We start from the raw sequence: 17,755 nt of genomic DNA, 5'->3' as shown, positions 1-17,755 counted from the left end.
TCGTTAGTAAACCCACATCCCATGTCGGAGCGCTGGAGTTCAGTTCCTGGCTCTGACTCCTAATTCCAGCTTCCTGCTCCTGTACCTTGGGGAGACAGCAGGTGAGCTCAAGTAAGCGAGACCCACCCTCCACATGGGAGATAATGAGTTGAGTTCTTGGATCCTGGCTTGGGACTCTCAGCCGCTGTGGGCATTTGGTTAGTGAAGCAGTGGTTGGGAGCTAGGTCCATCTCTCTGTCATTCTGTCTCCCAGAATAAACAAAATTGTTTAAAAGTTCATGGACAATGAACTATGAACAAACTGTGAATTTCAAAATTTTTTTCACTAAAATAGACGTTGAAAACAATTCCATTTTCTATGAGCTTTTGGAAGACCTGTTAGCATGTGTTTTGGCTAAGACTTGGAGGAGACCAAATAGCCCCAACCAGGCTGACTCCCAGCCACAAATGAGGACGTCTGTGCCCACAGATCAGTGGCACCATCCCCACGCCTCTGTGACCACCATTCCTGGTCTTCTGGAAGGCAGGCCCTGTTCCACCCTGGTAGCTGGCCCATGCAAGCCCCAAGTCCGAGGGGGTCAGGCCATCTCTGCCACCTCTTAGCTCAGCATCAGGCCAGTGCCATCATAAAGGATGATCCTAGCTGTGCTATGCTCCGGAAATCATTTCAGACACATCTGACCTTTGGCTCTTGTGAGGAAACTAGTAATGATCTCGCTCCAGGTTTTAGTGGCATCTCCAGTCTTCACATCAGCTTAATGCATTACTGTGCGTACAGAAAAGAAATGGATCGGGGTGCGCGTGTGTGTGTGTGTGTGTGTGTGTGGTGCAGAGGTTAAGTTGCCACTTGGGATGCCTGCTTCCCATCACGGAGGAGCTGGGTTTAAGTATCAACTCCTCTGCTTCCAATCCAACGCCCTGCTAATGCATACCCTGGGAGGCATCTGATGAAGGCTCAAGTACTTGGGTCCCTGTTACCAGTATGCAAGAGCCTGATTGAGTTCTAGGCTCCTGGCTTCATCCTGTTCCAGCCTCTGGCTGTTGCAGGCATTTGGGGAGTAAAGCAGAGGCTGGAAGATCGATCTCTCTCTCCTTTTAGATAAACTGAATAGTAATCAATTCTTTAACTTAAAAATAAATGAATATTATGTGTAGCCTGCCAAGCCCACCCCTGCGAGGTGCTGTAGGTAGAGGGTGGGACAGATGACCGGGACATCAGGTTGCACTGATCTGCAGAGCAAAGAGCAGAGAGATGTCAGGAAGAAGAGATATTGTTGAGGGGCACTGATTTTGGGGAGAAGGGGGAGGGAGGGGGGAGAGAGAGAGAGAGAGAGAGAAACACAGGTACCACGGGCAAGGCAGCTTTGAGGGGAGCTGTAGGAAGCCTGGCTGGAAACTGATGGCTGTTTCAGAAAAGCTTCTCAGTGACATCCCCAAGGAGCTGCTGCTCGGGTTTTCCTGTGTTTCCCTCAGGTGGGTCTCAGCACAGGGCCTGGGCTTGTTATGTGCCGCATAGCTGCTACAACCACTGTTTTACACATGGGAAGCTGAGGCTCAGAGAGAGTAAGTCCTGCTGGGCAGTGTCTGACTCACAGGTGAAATTCGGGTTTGCCTAACCACAAAGACCGTGCTGCAACCTGGTACCCAGTGGGCACTCCATTGGCCCTTGTTTGAATCACTTAGCCTTTTCCGGTCTGGGGCAATTAGGCGCAGGGGGCATTGTTGAGCATTTGGCCTGTCTCGTGGCCACCCTGGTCATCAGAGGTGAGCAGGACCACCTGTCTGCCCTGAGTGCACCCATGTGTACATGTCACATGTGCTTCGCACCCGGTTTGCTCACTCCCAGGATCCCCAGCTCACACCTCCTCCTCCTCTCAGTCTACGACTCGAACCTTCCAAACTCTCGAGAAGGATGTAAGCCATTGGCTTGATGATGTAGAAACCCTAGTCTGTCACTCTGCACATTTGTTCGCATTTCCAAATATTATCCACTTGCTGTCTATCAACAATGACGCAAGAAGACTCGCGTTCCTGGAGGCTGCTTCCAGGGATAAGAATGGAAACGTTGGCTTCCTCTGCAGCTGAGCTGGAGAAAGCAAGCCCAAAAAGCTCCCATTCTTTAACTTGGATGGTGATAATTCCTGCTCCTTATTGAGTTTTCAAACAAACCAAAGGGCCAGGCTACAAAGGAAAGCAACACTTACCCTGTAGTCCCATAGAGGCTGGACTTCCCATTCTGAGACCTGCGGGAACAAAGCCTTCCAGGGACGGCTGAGAAGGGCCCCCCCCCCCCCGCGCCCCAGAGCTGTCAGGGACAATCAGGATGCTAGGTGCACTCACCTCCCAGAAAGGGTGTCCTCCTGACCTGGCACCCACCGTCCCTCCCAGGGGAGCTGCCACGGGGAGGAAGAACCACCAGGCAGGGCTCACTTAGGTTCTATTGCCTTCCAGCAGGGCCAGAGGGAGGAAACAGCGAATTACGGGCGGGAATTTCAGGGCTGCTCGGAGGAGGTCTTCCACAGTCTCAGGAACTTCCAGAATTCCCACCATCAAAGCTGAGTTCTTGACTGGATGGAGTGTCTCTGGCTGAAGGGCACCCACTCCGAGGAAGGGCGATCCTGTGCCCAGGGAGAACATGGATGGGTGGGCAGCTGGCTGGGACTGGATCTGTGTTGTTGTTGGTTTTTTTTTTTTTTTTTTTTTTTTTTTTTTTTTTTTACAGGTAGAGTTAGACAGTGAGAGACAGAGAGAGAGATAGAGAGAAAGGTCTTCCTTCCGTTGGTTCACCCCCAAAATGGCCCCTATGGCCAGAGCTACGCCAGTCTGGCACCAGGAGCCAGGTGCTTCCTCCTGGTCTCCCATGCGGGTGCAGGGCCCAAGCACTTGGGCTATCCTCCACTGCCCTCCCGGGCCACAGCAGAGAGCTGGACTGGAAGAGAAGCAATCGGGACTAGAACCGGTGCCTATATGGGATTCCGGTGCTGCAGGCGGAGGATTAACCTAGTGAGCCACGGTGCTGGCCCTGGATCTGTGCTCTTGCCCTGGCTCTTGCATCTACTAACTGTGACCTGGAGCAGAGTACCTGGCTTCTATGAGCCAAGCGTGTGCTCCTGTGAACCTGCCTCTTGGAGATGACAGACTTAAAAGCCACGTGGACATGATGCGTGCCGGATACTCGCTGCATCCTGTCCATCTTACTATGCCGTGTTGTTAAATTCATTCGGTTCTACATGATTTTCAACTTCTTTGAGATCGTTGCCATCAGGAGAAGCACTTGGAACAGTGCCTGGTGCTTACTACATAGGTTAATGACCTTGAACCCGTCAGTCATTGCCTCTTTCGTGGGCATTACCTCATGGGCACTTTTCCCTTGTGGTAGTGAAGCCAAGTGTTTGAAGGAAAAGGCCATTTCTTTCGTGTGAGTGGTAACTGATGAATGCTCCCTTCTCCTCGAGTCTTCTTCCTTAGATGTCTTTGGTATACATACACCCTCCCTCCCCCAATGCCCTCCCTCCACCCATAGGCCAGACAGCCTCCAATTTTTTTTTAAAGATCTATTTATTTATTTGAAAGGCATAGCTACAGAGAGAGGCAGAGACAGAGAGAGAAAGAGAGGTCTTTCATCCACTGGTTCACTCCCCAGATGGCCGCAAAGGCCAGATTGGAAGCCAGGAGCCAGGAGCTTCTTCTGGGTCTCCCACATGGGTGCAGGGGCCCAAGGACTTGCGCCATATTCTACTGCTTTTCCAGGCCATAACAGAGAGCTGGATCGGAAGTAGAGCAGCCGGGACCTGAACCGGTGCCCATATGGGATGCCGGCACTGCAGGCAGCGGCTTTACCCACAGAACCTGCCTCTCCAATATTTTTCTCACCTGTTAAAATGACTCAAATTAGCAAGTCAAAGAACCCAGCAGACTTGCCCGAGACAAAACCGAGGCAACTCTGAGATCTGGAATTCTCTCAGCTGCACATCTGAGCTACACGACATACCCCATAAATCATACCTACTTAATCATACCTGGAGGGTCAGAGCAGCGCGTACTCTTTGCTCACCAGCCAATGCTGCGGCAGCTGGGTAACTTGGGATCACGACCATGTGCTGTACCTCTTCTGCAGAGGTATGCACCTGACTTGTGAAAAATGCCAGAAGCTCCCCAGCAATGCAAACCTGATTTGGCCTGGTGTTGTTTTTCTCACACTGTGTTCTCTGGTTTTCTGGATTCATGTGAAGAATTCTGCGGGGGGGGGGGGGGGGGGCGCCTTGGCTCACTTGGTTAATCCTCTGCCTGTGGCGCCGGCATCCCATATGGGCACCGGGTTCTAGTCCTGGTTGCTCCTCTTCCAGGCCAGCTCTCTGCTGTGGCCAGGGAGTGCAGTGGAGGATGGCCCAAGTGCTAGGACCCTGCACCCCATGGGAGACCAGGAGAAGCACCTGGCTCCTGGCTTCGGATCAGCGTGGTGCGCCGGCCACAGCGGCCATTTGGGGAGTGAACCAACAGAAGGAAGACCTTTCTCTCTGTCTCTCTCTGTCTAACTCTGCCTGTCAAATTAAAAAAAAAAAAAAAGGAATTCTGGGAATTCCCAAAAACATAACCCAATTCTTGAAAAATAAAGTCCAAGGACTGGACCCAGTGTCTCATTTCTCTTTCACTACACCCTAGCCCAGTGTCCAATTTATACATTTGTCTCATAACCCCTGTTGTTCACCCTCTGACCTAGGCCGGGCAAGCCTTGGGGTGCCCAGAGTCCTCCCTGTCCCCCGAACACCTTCCCCACTGGAACCACGATCACACAATTGCAGAGCCACAGCTGACAGGAAAGTCGAAAGGCAGGCTGACGAGTTCCTACTCTGCAGACTCAACTTCTTGGTGGGTGGAGATGAGAATCAGAGAGGCAGCTGAAGGCTTAGAGCTGGAAGAGAAGCCCAGCTCTATCAGGGAGAAGCCACGAGCTGCAGAAGCTGTGGCTCAGCAGAGGCTGCAAGGAGCAGAGGGCAAGAGGAAAGGAGAAAGAGATTGAGGGTGGGTGGTGGGCAGCCATGGGCACAGACAGGAGGCCCTCAGGAGCTGCTGAGTGGACCCCAAAGCAAAGGGCCTCAGAGGGCTCCTTCTGCCGTGACAATGACCAGTCTGAGAGTTCTCCAATTTCTTGGACCATGCTCCAGTCCCCATAGGCCTTGCTCTCCAAATGTTCTTGGGGCCCCATTGATGCTTCAAGTCTGTATTCTGGCCTCCTTCATTACAGAGCTATCTGTGGGACAAATGCAGCTTCCTTGAGAGGCTGGAATCCGGCTTGGTTTCTTTTTTCTTCTTCTTTTTTTAAAGATTTGTTTTACTGATTTGAAAGACAGAATTATAGAGAGATGTAAAGACAGAGAGAGAGGTCTTCCATCCGCTGGTTCACTCCCCAAATGGCCACAAAGGCTGGAGCCAAGCCGATCTGAAGTCAGGAGCCAGCAGCTTCTTCTGGGTCTCCCACGTGGGTGCAGGGACCTGAGCACTTGGCCCATCCTCCACTGCTTTCTCAAGTGCATTAGCAGGGAGCTGGATTGGAAGTGGAGCAGCCAGGACTTGAACCATTGTCCATATGGGATGCTGTTGCTGTAGGGCAGGGCTTTAACCCGCTGTGCCACAGCGCTGGCCCAGCAGTTTCTTAACACCTAAGACAAACACCCCTATTGTAAAAGCTTCTGGATCCTCCCACTTTCCCGCCCTTACCTGTGGCCTTTAGTGGGTGCATGCACAATCTAGCCATCAACTCCATTTAACGGCTATTTGAGGTTCAATAGGGGATCCCATCTTTCAAACTCGGTAGTATAAACGTGAAGTTGTCACCTATCAGTGCTGGGACTGGCGGGTGTGGGATATGGGTGATGTTGAATGTCTGGGCTATAGGACGCAGCCAGTGACTTTCTATCATACTGCACTCAGGAACTCAATTCTGCCTCCTTGAGGCCCTATTCCTAAGCCAACCTCCACCTCAATACCAAATTAAACCTGAAAAAGTAACCCAGTAAGAATCTGTCCTATGAAGGTGTCAACCAAACACACACACACACACACACACACAGGGAGGGGCAGAGAGAGAGAGGTTAAAATCAAAGCAAAATCAAGTTTTGTGTTGGCATAGCATCGCGTGGGAACATACACAGCATTGTAATTTGTGGGCCCACTCAAAGAAGCTGAGGCAAGGGGAAGTTTGTAAAAGCAAAAATGAGGAGGATTACACAAGATGTTTTGAAACAATAATCTTCGGATTAGCAGCGAGAGTGACGTCAGTGCGAGTCTGAAGGAACAGTTACTGGGTCGGTGTCCTTGCGGAGTTCTTGGTGTACAAAGTCAGGACGGCCTCTGGGTAAGGCTGTGGATCTGGTTGTAACAGTTACTATCAGGCAATCGGGTGTGTGAGACCCCTTCCTTCACAACCTCCCATCTTCCTTTACTTAGGGTTGACGTAAGGGACTCCATTTTGTCTCTGATAACCTCCGCAGAGGGAGAAAGCTAAAAGAAAATCAGTGGCCCAGGGGACAGAAGAGTGACTAGGGAATCTCCTGCTTGACTTCACTTTTGCTCTCATTGAAGAATAGCTTGTGTTGTTGTGAAGTTGAAGCCTGTGTGTGGCTCAGCTTCCCCCTGGGGACGAGGGGCAGTATTGACCAAGGCTTGTGGAGCTGGGCTTCCCGGGTTCTTACACATCTCAGACACCATCCTGAATGTTCTGTCGCATGCTGGCGCTCACAGGGACCTGACAAGTTCAAGATGGCGAAACTAAGGCAAGAATTAAGTACAAGTCCCTAGATGGCACGGATAGGAAGTCACCGAGTTGATATTTGACCGAGGTACACAGTTTTAAACCCCTGGACTCCAATCTTCAGGAGCAGCTAGCGGGCTGAGTACCCTCATCACCTAGTTGTGTGGGTATAAGGCACATGGGGAAGCCAGCCCCAGGAGCCCAGGGCTCTTCAGATGAGAGAGGGTGGAACTTTTTTTCAATACTGTACAAATTTTCTCCTAAACATACTCCATAGTGGTCTGTGTAATAGTCCACCAGATGACTATACCATATTTTAAAAAGATTCACTTATTTATTTGAAAGGCAGAGTTACAGAGAGGCAGAGGCAGAGAGAAGGAGAGAGAGGTCTTCCATCCACTGGATTACTCCCCAGATGGCCGCAATGGCTGGAGCTGCGCCAATATGAAGCTAGAAGCCAAGAGCTTTTTCCAGGTCTCCCACGCAGGTGCAGGGGCCCAAGGACTCAGGCCATCTTCCACTGCTTTCCTAGGCCATAGAAGAGAGCTGGATCGGAAGTGGAGCAACCAGGACTTGAACCGGCACCCATATGGGATGCCTGCACTGTAGGCAGCGGCTCTAGCTGGTACACCACAGCACCGGCCCCTTTATCATCATTTTAAAAAGTTTCCCTAATACAAAACATTTATGTTGTCCCCAAGTCTTCAATATTTTGGACAGGAACACCTTTGTGCATATGTTTTGGGGAAAATCAGCCACAAAATAAACAGCCACCAAAGGCAGAAGGCACTTTGAGACTAAGGACAGAGATGGATCACACAGACTATAATTTATTGTGGCCACTTGGGGAGTGAACCAGCAGACGGAAGACCTCTCTCTCTCCGCCTCTCCTTCTCTCTCTGTGTAACTATGACTTTCATATAAACAAATGAATCTTTTTTTCAAAAAGAATATAATTTACTGGTGGGGGAGGGCCTTCTGGACAGAAGCAGGGTCCCGAGTGGCCATAACGCTGTTGGATCCCTCCACTCCAGGGCAGCAGGAATGGCTTGAATGTTAGCAAGACAAAGTGGCCAGGCAGGGTGTATCTGGACTGTCTCAAGAAATTCTAACAGGTCAGGTGTCAGATAAAGGACATTTCAGCCGTCAGTGGCCAGCAAGGAGATTGTTTTAATGATTTCGTTTATCCCGCATCTTTGGGAGGTATTGCAGGATCCCCTAGTGGTCAAGAGAGCGGACAGAACCAAGATGGCTGCAGTCACATCAGGCTGGGTGCTTACAACCTCTATCATAAGCAATCATGTGTTCCACTGGCGACTCAGCAAAAGGTGACTTCCAACTGTCCCCTGAGCGAGGTGGCTTCTCTCAGCTCTGCAGCCTCTCTGATTCACCTTAGGGACCGGTCAACCACCTCTTTGTCCTCCTCTCTGTGGTCACCGCCTGCCAGCAGAGTGCAGTATGCTAATTCAGCAGTAGCCTTTGCCTCTTGGAGTAGGCTGCCAGCCAAGCACAGGAAGCCTGGCTAAATTTCCACTTCAGACAAACAAGCAATAACTTTGAGTATAAGTATAGCCCCAATATTGCATGAGATACACTTACATTACAGATTTTATTGTTGCTGCCGTTTATCTGAAATTCAAACTTACTTGGCTGCCCTGTGTTTTTCTGCTCTAACCCCGTGGCAGAGGGCTTGCTTCTCCATGAAGCAGGTTTTTGTTTTGTTGTTTTTTTTTTTGTTTTTTTTTTTTTTGAATTTTTATTTTTTGACAGGCAGAGTTAGACAGTGAGAGAGAAAAACAGAGAGAAAGGTCTTCCTTCCGTTGGTTCATTCCCCAAATGGCTGCTATGGGTGGCGCTGTGCCAGTTTGAAGCCAGGAGCCAGGTGCTTCCTCCTGGTCTCCCATGTAGGTGCAGGCACCCAAGCACTTGGGCCATCCTCCACTGCCCTCCCGGGCCACAGCAGAGAGCTGGACTGGAAGAGGAGCACCCGGGACTAGAACCTGGCGCCCATTGGGATGCTGGTGCCACAGGTGGAGGATTAACCAAGTGAGCCACGTCACCGGCTCCATGAAGCAGTTTTAAGCAGCAGAGCGTGGAGTTCCATTTTTGTAAAAAACAGGAGGTGATTGACTTTCCTTCTGCTTTGGTTCGGGCAACGGGAACTGGTACCTGTGAACACTCCTTGCTTGTACCTTTCCCAAGCTGGTCTTCCCTAGCCTCAGGATTGTGGTTGCTCCTTCCAGGTCTCATGCCTCCTCCTTGGTCCTTGCTCTGGGCCCAGACTTGTCAGTAACTGCCTTTGGGAACTCAAGTTTGCTTCCATCAGGGGTTGTGTTCAGTGTCTTCCTGGGTCAGAGTGAGGTGGATGAGGAGAAAGGCGCTTGTCTTCTGCTGTTTAGACTCTAACCCATGGCGTCACACTCAGGAATCACAGGCCCTCCTCGGTGAGGGTCAGCCAGGCTGGACAACCTTTGGGAAGTGGACTCTTTAATGAACAGAGAGGGGGGTCAGCAGGGAACATAAAGAAAGAGGACAAGGAGCCTGTCATGGTTCAGCAGTATCCGAAGGGTCCAGAGCCTCCCCGCAACAGAGGCAGGCTGCACCTGCTACAGGAATCCTTTCTTGATAGGAAAAGAGGATGCAGCATCCTCCCTTATACTCCCCACCTCTCACAGAAGGCATCACCTGTGCAAGGACCCCCCTGCTTCATGTGTGATCAGTTATGTGAGACCTGAATATCCACCCTACATCACTTCAGTTCAGCATCTTTTTGAGTACCTACTCTGTGCTCAGTACAGTGCTAGATTCGTATCACCAAGATGAGAGACATGCAGGCTCTTTGTTCAAGACACATTAGTGCTTGGGAATCAGCCCACAGTATCCCAGGAAGAGAGCCCTTGCTGTAGGTGTTGGGGGGAGAGACACACACAGAGGACACTTGAGCCCCGTGAGGTGGGTGCTAGGAGATCACTAAGTGCAGTGCATAGCCGGAGCCCAGACAGTGGGTCGGGGACCCGCACCTGGGCTGTCCTGCCTGCCTCAGAGGTGAGATGGCCCCACACACAGGCCAAGGCCTGTCATTTCAAACACTCCACAATCTCATGAACTTGCAACCAGCACAGGCTGGAAATATCCAACATGGCTGCGGGATGAGTCCCTGTGCAGTACCCCTCCCCCGCCATGACCTTTATGTGATTAGAATGTCATTATAATAAAATTATCATGGGGCACGCCCAATCACATTATGCACCTGGTTTCATGACACATCTGCTATTAACTAAGAGGGGCATGGAAATAGGCAGTGCTCAAGCCCTACCCCCAGCTCTGCCTCTTCTGAATATTCAATAAGGGCTCCACGCCAGACATTACCCCATTATGCTTCTGGAGGGTAGAAACCTTGTTAATGGGTTTTCTTTTTCTTTCTTTTTTTTTTTTTTTCCCCTTTGTTACAGCTTGTTTTTGCTTGGCTTGTTGGTTTGCTTGCTTGTGGAGGGCTTTCACACAGTTGCATGCTTTTCCCTGGAGAGGGTTTTCCTTCGGGGGCCCCTCTGTGGTCCTGCTGCTTTGTTCATGCATGACTTCGTCCTTGAGCCTGCACTTTCATTTTGCTCTGGATCAGTCCTGCTCTCCTGTGCATCCCTGTGCCTCCACCTTTGAGTCCTCCCATGTGTGGAGGGAAGACCCTGCCCTGAGCCTAGCTGGGAGTCCCCCAGCCCACAGCACTAACACCGTATCACTGCAGATTAGGATTTCAGTGAATGAGCTTAGAGGCGAGGGAGACACACACATTCAGTCCACAACCCCGTGAGATGGAGGGAAAACATCTTTTTGAATGGTTCATATTTGCAGGAAATACTTTCCCCTGGCCTACCCAGGGGCACTTTTCATCCATGGAAACCCAACGCAGGGAGCTGCCTGAGAACTCATTACCCATAAGCACCTGCCACATCCCTGGGCACCCCCTTTGCTGGCCCATCTCCTCTCTTCACCAGCGAACTCTGTCTGCCTGGGCTACTTTGAGCTAACTGCTAAGTACTAAAGTGTCTGCTTTTTACGTGTTGGCTCCGCTCAGAGCTGCCTAAAACATTCAAAATGGGACTAGGGTGGGAGTGAGGAACTTGTGTTTTCATTCTTTTATCTACAAGATTTCTTCAAGGAGGGGAAAGGAGGCCCATTACCCTAACTAGCTAGTGGGATGAGAACAGATCCCTCACTTCATGCTAAATATGTCAACTGGAGAAGGTGATTAAGTAACAACGACTAGTGAATGGTGTTCCCGGAAGCAGACAAAAGCACACACAGCAAGAATGGGGTCTCCATTGATCAGGGTTGGGGAGCCTTTTTTCTGCCAAGGATCATTTGAGTATTTGTAATATCATTCACAGGCCATACCAAATTATCAACTTACAAATCTGCCTGCCGTAGCTGGATTGGATTCTGAGTCCCACCTGCGGCTGCCTTGGCAGGGCCAGACCGAACGATTTCTCAGGTGGAATGCACGCTTGCCACCCCGCCATAGAGCCACAGCATGAACAGAGCTACCCTGGCTGGCTCTGCAGGACAGGCGCTCTGGAGGGCCTCCTGGGCAGGGCCCCAGGGATGGCAGCCACCCTCCCACAGCAGGGACCTGTGCTGCCTGGTCACCTGGCATTCTTACACAGTGGTCGGACCCTGCTCTGATGAAACAGGAGCAGGGGGTGCTACACTGAGGGAGGAAACACTGTGATGGCCTGCGGGGGGTGGGGGGAGTAGATTACAGTAAGGGAGCGTGAACCACTTGGTGTCCATATATGGCCATCTATAGGCACGTTGCAGAGTTGTCTGCTTTTCTTTTTCTTTTTCTTTTTCTTTTTTTTTTTTTTTTGACAGGCAGAATGGATAGTGAGAGAGACAGAAAGGTCTTCCTTTGCCGTTGGTTCACCCTCCAATGGCCGGCACACCGCGCTGATCCGATGGCAGGAGCCAGGTGCTTCTCCTGGTCTCCCATGGGGTGCAGGGCCCAAGCACTTGGGCCATCCTCCACTGCACTCCCTGGCCACAGCAGGGAGCTGGCCTGGAAGAGGGGCAACCAGGACAGAATCCGGCGCCCGGACCGGGACTAGAACCCGGTGTGCCAGCACTGCAAGGCAGAGGATTAGCCTAGTGAGCCGCGGCGCCGGCGAGTTGTCTGCTTTTATGAACTCATTTGTCTCCTCATTGCCCCTTAAAGCAGGCAGGTGTATGGAGCATTTGGGAAAGGAATGCTGGCTGGGTTCCAAGAGCTTGGAATTCAGCCACCGGCCTCAGCCTCAGACTGCTGTGTGGCTTAGAGGGGGCCACGTGGCAAGAAGCAAGTGTGTGTGAGCGGGTGGCAGTGTCACAGCCAACATCAAGAGAAAGCGGTGCTCTGTCCAGCCCATTTGTAGGAAGACCTCCAATTCACCCAGGAGTCCTCGTGGGGTCCACTGTGGTCATGTTTTCTGTTTGCTCAGCCTCCCTCTGTGGAACTAGTTCCCTTCACTCTTGGTCCATATGACTCAGGTAGGGGATGGGCAGGTGACCCAGACCAGGCCAATCAGAATAGTCTATGTTCCTGGACACATGACTCTGGTTGGACCAATCAGAATTCATCTAGGACTTTTATGAGGTTTTGGGGCTGTTGAGCTGGTGGAGTGTAAGTTACCTTTGCCATCATTTGGTGAAAGCTTGCCTGGGAATACCACCAACGCAGAAGAAGGCAGGTCTACAATTCTGAGAGATGGAATCCCCGGATCACATGGCTCCAGTACCTAAGCCAAGGCCACTCTTCCCTCTACTCCAACTTGGTTTTAATTTCTATAACTTAGAAGGATTCTATTCCATAACTGAAGTGTATAACCTTGGACAAGCTATATTTTTCAGACTCAATTTCCTCATAGGTGAAATGAGATAAAACATGCCCCACCAACAGCTATTAAGATAGCCAGTCATCTGACCAAAGATATGGTATTTCCTGGGTTGCACTAATCATGTTTGCATCCTAGTTTCCTCCTGTAAAAACAGGGCTAACAGAGCTGCTTAACTGGGGGCCAGCGCTGAGGTGTAGTGGGTTAAGCCACTGCCTGCAGTGCCAGCATCCCATATGGGATGGGTTGGGTCCTGGCTGCTCCACTTCCAATCCCACCCCCTGGGAAAGCAGCAGAGGATGGCCCAAGTGCTTGGGCCCCTGCACCCAAGTGGGAGACCTGGAAGAAGCTCCTGGCTCTGGCCATTGCCGTTGTTGCCATTAGGAGAATGGACGGAAGATCTCTCTCTCTCTCTTTCTCTGTAACTTTCAAAAAAAAAAAAAAACAGGCCGGCGCCGTGGCTCAATAGGCTAATCCTCCACCTTGCGGCGCCGGCACACCGGGTTCTAGTCCCGGTCGGGGCGCCGGATTCTGTCCCGGTTGCCCCTCTTCCAGGCCAGCTCTCTGCTATGGCCAGGGAGTGCAGTGGAGGATGGCCCAGGTGCTTGGGCCCTGCACCCCATGGGAGACCAGGAAAAGCACCTGGCTCCTGGCTCCTGCCATCGGATCAGCGCGGTGCGCCGGCTGCAGCGGCGGCCATTGGAGGGTGAACCAACGGCAAAGGAAGACCTTTCTCTCTCTGTCTCTCTCTCTCACTGTCCTCTCTGTCAAAAAAAAAAAAAAAAAAAAAACCTTTAAAAAATCTGCTTGGGGCCAGTGCTGTGGCATAGCAGATAAAGCCACCACCTGCAGTGCCAACATCCCATATGGAAGCCGGTTTGTGTCCCGGCTGCTCCACTTCTGATCCAGCTCTCTGCTATGGCCCGGGAAAGCAGAAGATGGCCCAGGCCCTTGGGCCCCTGTCCCCATGTGGGAGACCTGGAAGAAGCTCCTGGCTCCTGGCTTTGGATCGGTGCAGCTCCAGCTGTTGCAGCCAATTGGGGAGTGAACCATTGGATGGAAGACCTCTCTCCCCCCCCCCCCACCCTGTGTAAATCTGACTTTCAAATAAATAAAAAAATCTTTTTAAAAAAATCTGCTTATCTTCCTAGGAATGGGAACAATTGGGAACAATTAAGACAATGATGTGGAAATAGATCTGAGCAGTTACATAGGAACTCTTCTCTGCAAGTGCAACTGTACTTTTACAAAAGCTTTTGAGATGACTATATATTCACACGCAGGGATATGAAGCAGTACAGAAAGTTCTCGTACACCCTGCACTCAGTTTCCCCCAGTAGTAGCTGTCGCTACCCCATTCGTGGAGGAACGACACAGGACCCTGTGCTGTTCTTTCGTCTGCTCGGCCCTTCCCGGGTTAGCTGCCGTTCCCTCATTCGTGGAGGAACGACGCTGTCCCGGGTTAGCTGCCGGCCCCTCCACCTCGTGCAGGGGCGGCACCCCCCGCCGCTTTCCCCGCTTCCGCGGAGGAGCGGCACACCGCCGGCCGGCTCTTCTCGGGGGCTGCACAGATGTTATCCGGGTGTTCCTGGTGCATGTTGTTTCTCTCCTCCTTTATAGTCCTCTTCCACCAATCCCAACTCTGCTACCCACACGCCGAGTACACTGCTCTCCTCCAATCAGGAGCAGGATCAGCTCCTGCAGGTTACTGGTTGAACTGGAGGCAGCTGTGTAAAAGTTGTTTACTCCTCTCCCAGCGCCATATTGTGGGAGAGCAGAGGCATAGAATAAGTCTTAATTCCAGTAACTTAGTCTAGTCTCAGTTGCTCCCCACAGTAGCATCTTGAGTAACCATAGTATAATAGCACAATCAAGAAATTGGCATTGATGCAATACAGTGAGCTTATTCAAATTTTTTCACATTTACACACACAGTTGTGTGTATGTGTGTATGTATACTTACACAATGCACAGTGAGTTCATAACAAAGTTCTCTTGTGTCATCCTTTTGAAGCCACAAACAACCCCCACCCCACCCCATGCGGGCCCCCTGACAGCTGCTGACCTGCTCTCCCCATCTACAATTTCATCATTTCAAAAACATCCTGTAAATGGAACCCTAAGGTATGTGATTCTGAGGCTGGCCCTTCTCAGAGTCACTCCACCGAGATCTGTCCAACTTCCGCGGATATACTAGTGTGTTTGACCACAGCTAAAGGAAGTCTCGAGTCTCTACAGTGTTTTTGTTTTTTTTGCCATAACAAAGTCTCTATGAACATCGTGTGTAAGTTTTCACAGGAACACAAGTTTTCATTTCATTGGGATAAATGCTCAAGAGTGTAATTAGTAAGTACATTTTTAGTTTCACTTTATTCAGGTAATTAATTTTTCCATTCCCTCTTTCTTTAAAGATGTATTTATTTATTTGAAAGGCAAAGTCACACACACACACACACACACACTAAGGGTGGGGGGAAAGACAGAAAGAGCGAGAGAGACAGACGTAGAAAGAGACAGAGATCTTCCATCCTCTAGTTTACTCCTGAAATAGCCACAATGGCCAGGACAGGGCCAGGCTGAAGCCAGAAGCCAGGAGCTTCTTCTGGGTCTTCCACATGGGTGGCAGGGACCCAAGTACTTGGGCCATCCTCTGCTGCTTTCCCAGGTGCCTTAGCGGGAAGCTGGATCAGAAGCAGAGCAGCTTTTGGTCTTCCTGTTGCCTTACATTTCTTCATTTTCCCCACTTTATATTTATTTTTCTTGACTTTTTCAAAAGTACCTTTTAAAGTTAGTGGTTTTGGTTCTAGAGATGAGTCACTTGATGAGTCTCCTGTTTCAACAATTTCAGGTAAATGAACAACTTCTCTAATTGGCTTTCTTTGCCTCTGTTAGGTGAGGAAGGAACACACTGAATTTTAAATATGCTGCTACTGTTAGGTAGGAAGTCAGTTATGAGCTTATGTGTGTGTGACATGAAGGCCTAGAGAGAAGACATCTATGTCCAGCATACGCTGCATCTCCAAGTCATCCTGATGGTGTTTCAGGGGCAGCCCAGTATTCACATCCTGCCCTGCCCTGACCCCTTCTACCTGATAACTCTCAGGTGCAGCCCAGTATCTGCATCTCAAACACCCTGCTCCCTTCCTCTGGTCTGATAACATTTGCATCCATAAAGTCCTTTGTTTCAGACCTTCCAGAGAAAGCTCAGGGAGAAGTTTCTTAACATTTGCATCCAAAAAGCCCTTTGTTCCAAGAGGAGCAGAGGTGGGGGAAGCAAGACCCATCTCCTTAAAAACCCCCAGCCTCAACCGGACTGTGCGCTCAGCCCTCTGCCTCTCTGCTGGGCCACCCGCCTGGTCTGGTCAGGTGTAATCTCTCCACTCAACCTTACTCCCCATGCCCCCACCCCCACCCCAGTCCCAGCAACTGCACTTTCTCTCAGGTCCTGTCTGGAGAGGTGCCCATCCATTCTTGCAGATGTCCCTACCCTAATAAACTTTGCTACTTCTACTTTCCACTACTCTGTCTCACGCCTGAATTCTTTCTTGCGCGAAGACAAGAACCATCCAATTTCTCCGGGAACACTACCAGATGACATCACTTTGATTTTCAACTTCCATAGCTGCATTAGATGTCATGCAGTCAAGAGAAACCATTTCTGATTTGTCCATCACTTACTCTTGGCCTTAAGCACTTTTCTTCTCCAACCTTGTGACCTTGATACTAGGTGGGTGGAAACCTCCGGTAACTCCTTGGCTCCTGCTGGGAGGAGACCAGAGCTGGGAGTGCCATCTTGATCCCCTGAGGGCTTCTTTGATTTTTCTCATCAGCATTTTGAAACTTCTTAAGGTGTGCTTTGTCAGACTTAGAACTAAGTATTTAATTTTGTTTCAAGCAATTAAAAATTGTGTTGACTTTTTTATTTCAGTTTCCCCTCTATTCATTGTCAGTCCCTAGAAATGGTAAATAAATCTTTGTGTGTTGATTTTGTAGTCCTGAAACCTCACCAACTCAGTGATTAGTTCTAGGAGGATTTTGTTAGATTCCTTGGGATTTTCCATCGTGGTTGTACACCAACAAAAACGCTTTGATTTCTTCCTTTCCACTCTAAATGCTTTCTGTTTCTCTCTCTTGCTTTATTGCAATGATGAGAACTTCTAGTGCTATTCTGAATCAGAATAGTGACTGCAAACAGCCTTGTTTTGTTCCCAGTCTTAGAAAAACAGCAACCAGTCTTTCACCAGCAAGTATGACCTTGGTATTAAGTTTTTCACTGATGTTCTGTATAAGCTCAAGGGAGTTGCTTTCAATTGCATATATACTGAGAGATTTTTTCATGGATTAGAGGTGACGTTTGTCAAATGTTTTTCTGTGCTAATTAATATGATCAGACTTTCCTTCTTTAGCCTATTGACATGATGGATTTTACTGGCTGATTACCAAACGTTGACCCTGTCGTGTATATTTGGAATAAATCCAATGACCACACTGCTGACTTCAATTATGTAAAATTTTATTGAGAATTTTTTTTTTTTGACAGGCAGAGTGGACAGTGAGAGAGAGAGAGACAGAGAGAAAGGTCTTCCTTTGCCGTTGGTTCACCCTCCAATGGCCACCGCGGCCGGCGCACCGCGCTGATCCGATGGCAGGAGCCAGGAGCCAGGTGCTTTTCCTGGTCTCCCATGGGGTGCAGGGCCCAAGCACCTGGGCCATCCTCCACTGCATTCCCTGGCCACAGCAGAGAGCTGGCCTGGAAGAGGGGCAACCGGGACAGAATCCGGCGCCCCAACCGGGACTAGAACCCGGTGTGCCGGCGCCGCTAGGCGGAGGATTAGCCTAGTGAGCCGCGGCGCCGGCCCTATTGAGAATTTTTGTCCATTTTCTAACTGGGTTTTTCTTGCACTGTTGAATTTTGTAAACTTCGCATATTCTAGATACAAGTTCTCTGTCAGATATTTGGTTTGCAAATATTTTCTCCCAGTCTGGAGGGCTTGTCTTTTCAACTTCTTTATAAGGTCTTTTGCTAAGCAAAAGTTTAAATTTAAGTAATTAATTAAACATTTTATTTATTTTATGGGCTGGTATTGAGGCATAGCAGGTAAAAAAAATATTTGTTTACTTGAAAGTTGGAGTTACAGAT

The sequence above is a fragment of the Oryctolagus cuniculus genome, chromosome 2 (genome assembly GCF_051225735.1).
Source record: "Oryctolagus cuniculus isolate XC-2025 breed Fujian yellow rabbit chromosome 2, ASM5122573v1, whole genome shotgun sequence".
Classification (NCBI taxonomy): Eukaryota; Metazoa; Chordata; class Mammalia; order Lagomorpha; family Leporidae; genus Oryctolagus; species Oryctolagus cuniculus.
This window is presented reverse-complemented; position numbering follows the sequence as displayed.